This window comes from Myotis nattereri (assembly GCF_964212035.1).
Source record: "Myotis nattereri genome assembly, chromosome: 18".
Lineage (NCBI taxonomy): Eukaryota > Metazoa > Chordata > Mammalia > Chiroptera > Vespertilionidae > Myotis > Myotis nattereri.
The window spans coordinates 40412308-40425720 of NC_138093.1; positions in this window are offsets into that span (position 1 = coordinate 40412308).

A 13413-nucleotide genomic window follows, 5' to 3' on the forward strand; every position below is an offset into this window, starting at 1 on the left:
AGCCTGGGCCAGACGGCACACACAGGCCGGGGTCAGCAGAGCCGGCTGGCAGCTGGCTCGTCGAAGAGGGCTCAGCTGGGTGGCTGGGCCCTGCTCCGTGTGGTGTCTCCTCCTCCAGGAGGCTCGCCTGAGCTGGATCATTTGGTGACAGCGGCAGAGATTTCAAGGACAAGCCTGATGGACAGACACTTCCAGCTGCTCCCTTTGGCCAAATCAAGACACGTGGCTGTGCTGAAAGTCAGCAAGGGGCAGACAGAGGAGGTAGGACCTCCTATAGTCATTACTAGAATCTCCCCCTGTGTGGGCATCGCAGCCCAGAGCAAGGGGTCCCAGGCTTGAAGGCTCCTGAAGTCATTTCTTCCGGCCTCTGACCACGCCTCCAACCCTCCCATCTACGGGGCGACGGCAGAGTTGGCTTGTGGGAGTTTATCGGAAACCACGCTTGGGAGGAAATGGCTGACACATTCCCGTGCTGGCGAGGCAGAGCTGTGGAGGCAGAGAGCTGTCTCCATGACAGAAGGGTGGCTCTGCTGGGTGTGAGAAATCTTCCCGCAGGAGGTGAGTCATGGCAGGAACAGAGCGCCAGGCCTCCCTCATACTCCTCCAGGTGGCGGGTGGCGAGTGTGACCCAGTGCCCGGGAAGGCAGTCCCCTCCCTGAGCAGGGAGACACCCAAGAGGCAGGAAGAAACCGCCCCTGGGGTGCTGCCCAGCCCGCTCTCTGCTCCGGTCCCCTCGGTCTGGATCTCTGTGTCCCAGGTAGTCTCTCTGTGACGTGCTCGTGTTTCTATAAAAACGCCTCCCCCTTGGCAACATCTCAGCCAAGGAAAGCAGAACAGCTAATGAGGGAGAGCACGGCTTGTCTGCCCTTCCGGCGATGGAAGGCCAGGGCAATAGTGAGTTGTTATGAGTGGAATCATGTGCCCTCAAAGTTCTGATGTTGAAGTTCTAGCCCTAGGCCCTCAGCATGTGAGCTTGTTGGGGAATAGAGGGTGTTTGCAGCTGTGATTAGTGGAGATGGGGTCATACTGGACACGCACACAGAAAGAGGGCCTCAGGACGGCCAAGGAGAGACGGGCTGTGCCGCAGAAGCCGGGGAACACCAAGCTTTGCATCAAAGCGCCAGAGCGGGGAGGGAGGCAGGAGCCAGCCCCGCACCTGGGCCTCAGACTCCTGGCCTCCAGAGCCGCGAGACAGCGCTTTTCGGTGGTTTAAGCCGCTCCGATTGTGGTCCTTATTGTTACAGCAGCCACAGGAAGCTCATATCTATGTCATGGGCCACCTCACACTCCTTTGCTTTTTCACTCCTGGCCCGTAAGACTGTTGGCCCCCATTCCAGGTGAGGAGACTGAGGCTGAGCCAGCATGGACCCAACCCAGATGGAAGCCAGGCCGCTGCCCCACCCACGCGTTTTCCTTTCCAGTGCTCCTGGCAGGGCGGCTGCCAGGGTCAGGGCAAGGCTGGAGCAGCAGCTCAATAGGTAGCTGCACCCTCACTGTACAATAGATCCGTTTCTGAGAGAATTAGTTCTTCATTGATTCCTCATCAACCCAATGACATTTCAGCTGCTGCCAATGAGTTTCCTTATTTAAAGGAGCCTCATGGGAGATGGGGTGTAGCAGAGGGTCTTGTGGATTGTGAAAGATCGCCCTCAAAATCCATCTGCTTTCAAGCTTCATTTGTTTTCCCACGAGCGGTTTCTGCAAGGGCAGCGCCTGCCATCCTGCCCGGTGGAGCCCAGGTCCCGTTGTGGTAATGACAGCAATGAGGGACACCCACCGCGGCACTGACCGTTAAATACACGTGCTGGGACGGCTTCCCCCATTTCAAGCCATTGAACATCTTATCTTAAAACCATTGCTTGGCCCTAGCTGGTTTGGCTCAGTGGATAGAGCATCGGCCTGCGGACTGAAGGGTCCCAGGTTCGATTCCCAGTCAGGGCATGTGCCTGAGTTGTGGGCTTGATCCTCAGTGTGTGTGTGTGGGGGGGGGGGGGGGAGCATGCCGGAGGCAGCTGATCAATGATTCTCTCTCATCATTGATGTTTCTATCTCTTTCTCCCTCTCCCTTCCTCTCTGGAATCAATAAAAAAAAACATCATTACTTGGATAGAAAAAAAGAAAAACACCATTTTGTTAAACTCCAATATTTGGCTATGAATTATTCCCTCACTCTTAGTGAGCTTTGTGTTAATTACCACTCCAGACACCTCCTGTGAGTGAATTAGCAGGTGCTTCATTTGCTGTTGAGGGGCTGCCTTTAGGCTGCCCCTTGGGGCATGCAGATGGCCCCCTCAGAGGGAGGGCTGTGGCCGCAGTGGCTGCAATCTTACTACTTTAACAACAGCCTCTATTTGGGAATGCAAGCTGCCAATGTTTTAGGTTACTTTCAAGGTTCTCTCCCGCATTGCTTTTATTATTAACTAGAGGCCGGGTGCATGAAATTCGTGCATGGGGGGTGGGGGGGAGGGGTCCTTCAGCCTGGCCTGCACCCTCTCACAATCCGGGACCCCTTGGGGGGTGTCCAACTGCCAGTTTAGGCCCAACATTCCTCTCACAATCAGGGACCACTGGCTCCTAACTGCTCACCCGACTGCCTGCCTGATTGCCTCTAACCACTCTGCATGCCTGCCTCATCGCCCCAAACCACTCTGCATGCCTGCCTGATCACCCCTAACTGCCTCTGCCTCAGCCCCGCTGCCACGGCTTCATCTAGAACAGCAGTTCTCAACCTGTGGGTCGCGGCCCCTTTGGGGGTCAAACAATCCTTTCACAGGGGTTGCCTAAGACCATCCTGCATATCAAATATTTACATTATGATTCATAACAGTAGCAACATTACAGTTATGAAGTAGCAACAAAAATAATTTTATGGTTGGGTCACAACATGAGGAACTGTATTTAAAGGGCCAGAAGGTTGAGAACCACTGGTCTAGAAGGACGTCCAAAAGGTTGTTCAGCTGCCAGGTCTAATTAGCATATTATGATTTCATTATTATAGATTAACCAGTTAATTTCACAAGCATCAGCTGAGCATCTACTTGGCCGCAGCCCCCCCAACCCCCCGACACTGTCCTTGGTCCTGAAGATGCCGAGCTGAAGAGGATTTTGGTCCTACCCCTCATCCTGGGTCTGGTGGGGAGGCACACGTGGGAGTCAGGGATGACGACACTGTGATAAGTGCTGTGTTAGAACGACAGACAAAGGAACTTTGGAAGCGCAGAATAAGAAGTGTGACAATTTGCTGGAAGTGGCAGAAACCATTTCCCAAAGTTGGTGGCATTCTCACTAAACCTTGAAGGATGAGTAGGAGTGTGCCAAATGCATAATGTGACAAAGGACCTTTCGAGAAGAGAGAGAAGTGCGCACTTAAGATACAGTGATGAGAGCCTGGTGTTTGGAGACTCGTGGGTGGCTAGACACAGGAGATGAGGGAATCGCAGGAAGTGAGCTTCAAACAGATTTCTGGGGCTAGATCAAAGGCAGCTTGGGCATTCGTGTACAAGTACTAGGAAGCACTGAGGGCTTACCCTGGAAGGCAGAGGGCTGATTAAATTTGGTGGCCCGGGCAATGGATGAAGGTTTAAGTGAGGGACGCAGCAGTGTGGTTGGAGAGCAGGCAATGCTAGGAGTAACAATAACAAGGTTCTAAATGTGTAACTGGGAGCTGAGAGAGAGGCCGAGGATGACTGCACAGCCCTGGCTTATGCATCCAGGTAAACTAACCAAATCTGATGCCGGCAGAATAGCATTCGTTTAGGGTGCAGACATTGCAAGGAAGCCTCCAGACGTGAGATGAGTGCTCACTCCTTCAAGGGTGGTCTGGGGCCTGCTCACCCATCCGGGCCCAGGCCGTCGCCCTCAGTCACAGAGCCAATGGTTTCCCTTCGCAGCCACACGGACGGGGAGCGGTGGCCCTTACCCGCGACAGTGGCCAGGTTTTTCGTCAGGTCTCAGTTACACATAGCGAACCACCTCTGTCTACATTAAGCAGAAAAAGAATTTATTAAAAAACATTGGATAACTCAGAAAATCTCCAGCTGGGCCAAAGGAACAGGCAGGGAGGCACCAGGACCAGGGACAAACTTGGGCCACACTGTGGGTGGCCTCTGCGGAGGCCCCACTGCATGGGGTGACAGCTCACACCCCCGAAGCCCCAAACTCCACCTTCGCTGCCCCCAGTAGCCAAGTGCCCTGTGGCCTCCCTCATCAGAAAGAGGGTGTGGCCCCTGCTTCCGGCTCTGCCGATTTCCTAATGAAGTCTCCCAGCAGCATATCCGATAGTCAGACCAGATCTGTGGATACACCCACCCGTGAGGAAGGCTGGGAATGGGGGTGCCCGGCTCTCCCTTTGGGGAGGGGAGACTTGTAGTGAAGAAAATGCCTCAAACATGGAAAGGTTTTCCATGAGAAAACAGACAGACATTAGCTTCGGAGGGTTGCTGATGACGGAAGAAGCTAGAGTTATGTGACCGCCCCTCCGGGGGTTGGTGAACCACGTTTTGTAGACGTTACAATATCTTACTTTGCACAATGGTTCTTTCCCCAGACTGGAGAACGCCTGTGGCAGGTGAGGGGAGGTGTCCAGCTTTGTGCCATATAGTTGGTGCCATGGTCCTGGGAGAAGCTCGATGAATGTGTCTGTCTGCAAGCCCACAGCAGCCACAGCCCTCTCTCTCCGTCTATTCGCTCAGCGAGCACTGAGTGCCTGCTGGGTCCGACCTGCACTGGGCACTGCAGCTGATTCAGGAGACGTGCTGGCGCACATGTCTCACACCCTGCAGTCAGCGGGGCCTCCTATGCCAAGTGCCCAGGGACGACGCCTGGGGTTTGTCATCACTGTGATCACCCACTGTCCCTGTAGGACTGACCACGCTTGCCCTGGTCACAATCTGCCCAGGGAGGCGAGAGCTTCCCTTGGTCAGGCCCCCTGGCTGCACCTCTGTGGTGGTGGCGTCCACAGGCTCTGCCTCAATAAAAAGAAACCGGACGGGAAAGGGCGCCTCGTTCCATGGAGATCAGGAAGGGATCTTGCAGACTCTTTGAAGTGAGGATTCTAGGCCTGAGGGGGAGGCTTAACCTCTCTTTCCATCTGTCTCCCCAGAGGGCGGTCATCCAGGATGCATCATCCCCCCCAGCTCAGGGAGCTGCCGGCTCCTTCCTCATCCCAGCAGAGATCCTGAGACTGCAGGAAAGAAAGTCATTTATCAGCACTGAGCCAAGTCACTCGTCTTGGCCCCAAGGGGCAGGCGTGAGACCCTAGGTGATGCCTTCAGTTCTCAGGCTGAGTTCCTGTGTTGAGAGGTTAGGAGGCCCCAGGGGCTCGGGCCTGTTTCCCTGGAAACACAGGCAGAAATCATCTTCAAGGAGGCCAGGCAAATCCACTGTGACTGGGGCCAGCCCCGCCCTGCTGCTGACATCAGCGCCTCTCAGCGGACGGCTGAGTCTTCTGGAAAGGGAGGGGAGGCCACTGCCCAGCACCCACGGCCCATGGGCCCGTGACTCGCTCTGGCAGAGCTTTCGGGAAGGTCTGGGGTGGACGGACGTCTGCTCTGAGGCAGGGTGGAGGGGATCACACAGACTTGGGGCTCATTGAGTTTAGTCTCTTGTTCCTACCCTGTCCAGGTGTCCTCCCTCGAGGGTTCGGGACCATGGGCCACACCATTCTTTTGGATTTGAAGTCTCTTCAAAAGCCAGGTCTTTAAGCAACCTCACCTGAAGTCCTTTTATGTCTCTATCCACTTCCAACCAAGATGGGGTAACAGTGGCTGAAGTTTCTCAAAACAGCTGAGAAATTGGACAGCGTGTGGGACAGCAGGTTTCAGACCTTGGACAGCAGACAGTAAAGGGAAGAGACAAATGTCATGGGTTACCTTACACGACAAAAGGCACTTTATAGATGTGATTAAACTAAGGATCCTGAGGTGCAGCGATTATCTGCCATGAGCCCCTCTCAGTGAGGGAGGGAGGCAGGAGCGTGGGAATGAGAGATTGGGGATCTGCACTGGGGGCTGAACGTGGAAGGAGGGGCCGTGAGCCAAGGAGCGCAGGCAGCTTCTAGAAGCCGGGAAAGGTGGGCAGTCAGCCCTGCCGCCACCTGGATGTTAGCTCCGTAAGATTCATTTTGGACTTTTGACCTCAGAGCTGTAAGATAATAAATGTGAGGTATTTTAAGCCACTACATTGGTGTGCGCTTTCCAGCAGCAATAGGAAAGTGATACAGAGAGGGAACACGTCCAACTCGCTCTGTGGGGCCCACGCTATCTTGATACCAAAAGCAGACCATGAATATAAACCCTAGAAGATAAAGATCTACAAAGAGGCTAATTCATCATGACAAACGGGGCTTCACCGGAAAACATTACTGTGGTTTAACACGCCATGATTTTCCAGCCTGCCCCCGATTTCTTTAACGGACCTGGGCTCCAGCCACCGATCCTGAGTCATCTTCCATCGTCCCGTTCTGCCTGGACCTCAGGATTTACCTGCACCGGCCTGAAGGTAATCTTGTCGAATTACAAGCACAGACAAGGAAACTGGGGCTCAAAGGCTTGTGTGACCTGCCCAAGACTAGGGAGTTGATATCACTTCCCCTCCTGCTAACTAAAGGACAGGAAGTCTTAGAGACAGAACTTTCCAGTAAGGCCCCGGGGCAGGTGTGGGCCTATTTTAAGATACAATCAATGGTGCTTCGAGCATTTTGGAGACGCAGCCTGGCCTGCAGCCTGGCCTCCCCGACCCAGCTCCGTGGGGGCTTGTGAAATGAAACCGAGACGTGTGGCCTGCCCGATGCTGTCTCGTGGATGCAGGACTGTGGGTGTTGTCTCCTTGCCTCAGGAAGTGTAAACACTAATGCTTCCACTGTGTGTGAGGCTTACTGAGCAATACCCATAAAATGAGCTGCTCTTCCAGTAAACACAGCAGCCGATCTGAAGCGTCTCCGGTCTTCTCCTTCCCTCTACCATGGGTTTCTTCCGATACCGCTCACTCCTGTTATGCAGTGTGACTTGGCCTTACATTCTATTCATAAATAATAGTGTCCAGTAGTAATAGAAATCAGTACTTATTCCCATGGTCAGTGATCACGAAGACTTCTGCCCCCGTGCGGTGTTTGCTCAGCCTGGACTGAGGCCCGGGTGGGATTTGGTGCGTGAACACAGCACACATGTAGTCCCTCGGACCCCCACAGCTCCTCCAGGCACAGCGTGGACAGCAGCCAGGAGGCGTGGGAGCCGGAGCTCACGTGCAGACCCCAATGCTGGTGCTGAGAGATGCATCTAGTCCCATGGGCACAGCACCATGTGGGGAAGGCCTGGCCTGGGTGTCAGAGCCTCGGGTGATGACAATGTGTCCTGGCAGGGGGCAGAGCGGGAGGGCCCAGGAGCAGAGAAAGGCAGGCAGCAGGGACAGCCACCGCAGCGTCCGGGATCTCTCTCCCACCCAGGGTGCAATAGGGCCTCAGCTCTACGAGGACCGAGACCCTGGGCAGGTTACCAAGACGAGGTCCCCAACTCATTCCACAAGTATTTTGTGAATGACCACCGTGAATGAGGCATTATTTGATGGCTGGAGAAACAGCAATGAAAAAGACAAACTAGCTCCTACCCCCATGGAGCTTATCATCTAGCGAGGAAGAGAGAGCATGAACTAATCACAGAAATGAAATGACTAATTAGTTACTACAATGATGAGTGCTGTGAGGAGGAGGTGCCAGGGGCTCGAAGAGTGCCTGGTAGTGAGCCCGCTGGGTCTGGAGTCACAAGCATGGCTGACCGCACAGGCTGGGTTGGCTGGTGGAAGACATCGGTGCCTTCAATAGCTGACGACGTGATCGCGTGCCTAGTCTATTCCCGGAATTGAGCTGAGCATCTGGGACGTGCAAATGGACAGAAAAGGTTTGTCGACATGAACTTGAAGAGCACATGTGGTAAAAACCGGGCGATGCTAAGCACCTCTCCCACACGTGAGTGGGAGGGCCTGGGCGCCAGGCACAGGGTAGGCAGGGTCTAGAGCACGGTGTCTTTTTCATCACACGGAGCACGAGATGACAGGAGCCCATTTTCCTGGATTTGGGAAAGGCAAAGGCAGCATGTTACCTCCTGTTTCCACATGGCAGCTGCTCTGCCTGTGAACGAATGAGTGGATGAATGGCTCTTGGCCCGCCTGTGAACAATAAGTGTGTTTGAGGAAGTTGGTTCTCAGATGGTTTATAAGGAAGAATTGAGACAAGGAGACGGAATCGCAGCATCTAGATCAGCGGTGGCCATGTAGGTTTGCGTGTTCCATTATTTACAAATTAGATACGAGGGCCCCACAATGCTTATCTGCTCATTAATAAAACACTCAGACAGAGGGGAGCTTTACCAGGAAGAGCTGAAAGTGGAAATTCAATTATTTCCTTCCTCTGCCCAGTGGAGATCATTTTGGAAAGCAGTGCTCGGCCTTGATGTGTTGGATGGGAGTGTGAAGATGGAGGAGACTTCGGCCAAAAACAGGTGGCCAAGAAGAGACACTGGCCTGCAGGAAGGAGGACACTGGCCTGCAGGAAGGAGGACACTGGCCTGCAGGAAGGAGGAGGACACTGGCCTGCAGGAAGGAGGGACACTGGCCTGCAGGAAGGAGGAGGACACTGGCCTGCAGGAAGGAGGGACACTGGCCTGCAGGAAGGAGGACACTGGCCTGCAGGAAGGAGGACACTGGCCTGCAGGAAGGAGGAGGACACTGGCCTGCAGGAAGGAGGGACACTGGCCTGCAGGAAGGAGGACACTGGCCTGCAGGAAGGAGGAGGACACTGGCCTGCAGGAAGAAGAAGGACACTGGCCTGCAGGAAGGAGAAGGACACTGGCCTGCAGGAAGGAGGAGGACACTGGCCTGCAGGAAGGAGGAGGACACTGGCCTGCAGGAAGGAGGAGGACACTGGCCTGCAGGAAGGAGGAGGACACTGGCCTGCAGGAAGGAGGAGGACACTGGCCTGCAGGAAGGAGGAGGACACTGGCCTGCAGGAAGGAGGAGGACACTGGCCTGCAGGAAGGAGGACACTGGCCTGCAGGAAGGAGGGACACTGGCCTGCAGGAAGGAGGGACACTGGCCTGCAGGAAGGAGGAGGACACTGGCCTGCAGGAAGGAGGAGGACACTGGCCTGCAGGAAGGAGGACACTGGCCTGCAGGAAGGAGGAGGACACTGGCCTGCAGGAAGGAGGAGGACACTGGCCTGCAGGAAGGAGGAGGACACTGGCCTGCAGGAAGGAGGTGTCCATGCACTGAGATGGGGAGGATGACAGATATGCAGACGGAAACATCTAGTGGGCAGGTGGACTGCGGGCCTGCAGTTGAGGGAAAATGTTGGGGCTAAAGGGACAAACCTAGAAGCCAGGACAGAAAGTAACTGTTAAAACCTCTGACCCAGGTAAATGGCCCGAGGGAGACTAGGTAGGAAGGAGAGGCCCCTGGGAACACTACCGTCGGGGAGAGAAGTGAGGGGGCCTGGGAGCTGGGAGAACCGGGATTTACAGAATCGTAGGTGCAAAGCCTGCACATAAGGACTGAGAAAAGGATTCAGTGTGTCAGACTGTCCAGGTGACCTTCCGCCGGCCAGGTGAGGGACCAGAGCGTGCTTCCTCAGTCTGCAGCCTGACAGGGCGCGAGGCTGGTGGGAAGAGCTCGACACAGACTGGCTGCTGGAAGCGCCTGCCACGTCCTGGACTGAATGCCTTCCGCAAAGCACACGTTGTTGCCGGGTGCACCACGCTGAGTCGCCTGGCCTGGCCTGGCGGAGGAACGGGTCACTCTGACTTGCCGTGGTGGTAGGAAACATTCACAACCAGAAAAGAGCCGTTTCTTTAGCCTGTGCTCTTGGGCCAGAAAGACTCAGTTCACCTCCTGCCTGTCTTCAGACCACCTGAGCCAGATGGAAATCCGTCTCCATGCTTCACAGCTCTGGAGGCAACGTCTCAACAGCGCTTGTCTGCCCTGCAGTTTCCGGAAACCCTTGCCAAGGTCAACTGGAAAACAGGCCCTTGTGACCCAGAGTTTGTGAATGGCTCACTTGATGAGTAATGAGCTGATCAACAGGAGAAATAACGTCGGAGATGGCCTGCTTCTGGAAAGACCAAGCGTGGGGTCGCGGGAGGCCGAGTGAGTGGCCTGTGAGGGGCGCGCCCGGCCTCCGGGGTGCTCCGGGCGCTGGCTCGGGAACTGAGGGGCTCTGTCCTGCCGGAGACATCAAACGCAGGAAGCACAAAGGGGCGCCTGTGCTGTGCCCCGAGAATAAACCCGGGCGAAGTTACTCACAAGGAAGGATTGTCATCAAGACCTTGTCACTGAAGCGTTTCCATTTCTCGGTGCCCAGAGCAGATAACCCTTGAGATGGCGCAGCGGGCTCCAAGACAAAGGGCATCACTCACCCACAAGAGGCGCGTTGGGGAGGGAGAGAGAGGACGAGGGGGTGCTGTGCCGAGAGCACTGGGTGGAAACAGGCTTGCTGTAGGTAAAGAGACGGAGCTCAGAGTGAAGTTGTGGGAAATACCATTTTCTCATATTTTCAAAAAGTAACCGGAGTCATTCAATCATTTTTTTTTTTTTTAATTCTCACCTGAGGATATTTTCCCATTGATTTTTAGAGAGAGTCAAAGGGAGGAGGAGAGACAGAGAGAAACATCGATGTGAGAGAAACACATTGATTGGTTGCCTCCTGCATGTGCCCCAACCAGGGGCTGGGCCGGGTAAGGGCCTGCAACTGAGGTACATGCCCTTGACCGGAATCAAACCCAGGACCCTTCAATCCTCAGGCCGGCACTCTATCCACTGAGCCAAACTGGCTAGGGCCAAACATTTATTGATCCATTCCCAGGCACCAGGCACTAGGCTGGACAATAGGACCTCAGGACATATATCCTTGGAGAGTGAACTGCCTACGGAGGGGGTCAAGTGTGACCCCACCACCGTGGGACAGCATGGAAGGTGCTACAGAGGCAGGTACAGGATGCTACGAGGGGGTGAGGGGACGTCCAGCCAAGAGAGGAAGACAAGCTACACGGGCGGCGCCAAGACATGGCTGCACCTGGGAGTCCTCTCATCTGAGCTGCAGGCGGAGGCCCGCTGGCATTTGCAGATGAAATATTCATGGGTGAAAACAGTCCCCATCGAGTAACCAGAAAGGTCTCTGCCTCGGTTTAATTTGCTAAGACACAAGTCTGAATGGCCTGCCAGGAGGCCAGAGTGCACAGCCAGCCACTTAGCTGGTGACGGCCACGCCCTCCGCCGGGCAGCCCTGTCCCAGCACAGCTCAGCTCTTCCCAGCGACATCCACGGAGTCATTCTCAGGCTGGTTTAACTGTTTTTCTCTGCAGAGTCAGGGAACTATGGAGTTAATAAGGTACAGATGTCATAAGGTAAGGAGTTTATTTTAATAGCAACATTTATTTAAGTAGTTTTAGAAATTACCTTGGCCCCATAGGCTATAAAACCATTCAAGAGTCCCTTACATTTTTTTTCAGTTACACTTTACTGCTTTTTATAGTGGAAATTATATGTCATAGTGACTTTCATGGTTTTGGAGACTCGTGAAGGTCAGGGGTGAAGCCTTTGAGAATGTCAAGGGTTCAAGTGCATGAATAATGAGTTACATTTCATTGGCGCTCTACTGTTAGAGCCTGGTCTCAATTTAAGTTTGAAAAAAAAAGATTTCTTTTCCTTTACATCAGCGGTTCTCAACCTGTGGGTCGAGACCCCTGTGGCGGTCGAAAGACCCTTTCACTGGAGTCGCCTAAGACCATCCTGCATACCAGATATTTACATTACGATTCGCAACAGTAGCAACATTACAGTTATGAAGTAGCAACAAAAATATTTTATGGTTGGGTCACAACATGAGGAACTGTATTTTAAGGGCCAGGAGGTTGAGAACCGCTGCTTTACATGATTTTCCTATAATGCGGGGAAGGGGACCGTGGCTGCACCCTGTTTATGAAGGCTTGGCCTGTGCTACCAGACGACAAAGGATGACACTTATGCACAAAGTTGCATCCTGACAAGTAACTCAAATCAACAAAGATAACTAAATTCCCCGAATTGAATGCTTTTCTCTTGGGCTCTTTCCTGGAATCTAATAACCTCTGAAATGCAGACTCTGGCCCCTGCACAAAACACCCTCCAAGTTCCTCTAACTTAACACAATAGCACACCTCCTCGTCTGCTTCCCTCCTGTCTCCTTGTCCTGACCATCAGGATCGCATGAGTTCATCTCCTGAAGCTGGACAATTCAGAGTTGGCCAGACTCTTCCCCCAACATCTCCCATCAGTTACCAGATAAATATATTTTACCTCTTCCAAGCAGCCAGGCCTCTCCAGCCCAGGGCGCTGCCCTTGCTCAGGGCCAGGTCATCTGTCTGTCGTCACAACATCCCGACACACTGCCTGTAGCTACCGTTGGTCTACTCTCCACATTGACAAAGTAAATGTTCTCAAAATGCAAACCTTGCATCCATTGGCTTCCACAGGTGATCAAGGTGTGGGATCTGACGCCCGTGGCCTACACATCACACCTTGACTGTGACCGTTTTTCACACCTCCAGCATTTGCATTTGCCCAACTCTTGCCCTCACCGTCTGGTCACCCTTCTCTTCCTTGTGAGCCTCTATCAGTATCTTGAGGATCCACTCTGAGGGTCACTACTTCCAGACAGCCTCGTGTGACTCCGAGGCTCCCCTGTCCGGGTCCCACGGGATTGGGCACACATGTCACAATCTGCAGGGACAGCTTGTTAACCGGGGGATCTCCAGCGATCCCTGAGCCGTGGTCACCTTTGCGCCCTGGTGCTCTGCACATGCATGGCTCCCCAAGGCAGGCAATGTTTGCTGGATTAATGGACCCTGATTGAGATCTGGGCTACCTCGTAAAGTGAGAGAAGCATGTTATCAAAGAGCCAAACTACTTTTTTTTGTTAATTATAAAGTGCATCAAGGTGCCAGCAAAGTTAAAACAAGGATGAAGAGTTCTTAGATCTCAACCAAGTTTTAAATTACTCACCACAACTCTTCTGGCTACAGACTAACTTTAGGCAGCCTCCTGCGGCCTGTTAGAGTATTTCACACTTGGGCACCAGCAAATGCCCCATAGTTATAGGAAATACTTACAGAAAAGCTATTAGTTTTGAAAATATAAATGTAAAAAGATGCCCAGGAACAGCATCTGCTGAATATTTTTTTCTGCATATTTGGCCACAATATCAGACACAGGATGTGGTCATACTGAATGCGATGTCCAGTGCAGGGCGGTGGGGGGTGGGGAAGGACGGCAGTCTCCACAGGGGGTTACAGCGAGGCCCTTCTACTTTCTCATTCATTCACACACACAACTGTGGTCGCCACCATGTGCAGAGACAACGCAGGATCCCTGAGATCCCAGGCTTCCGCGGGG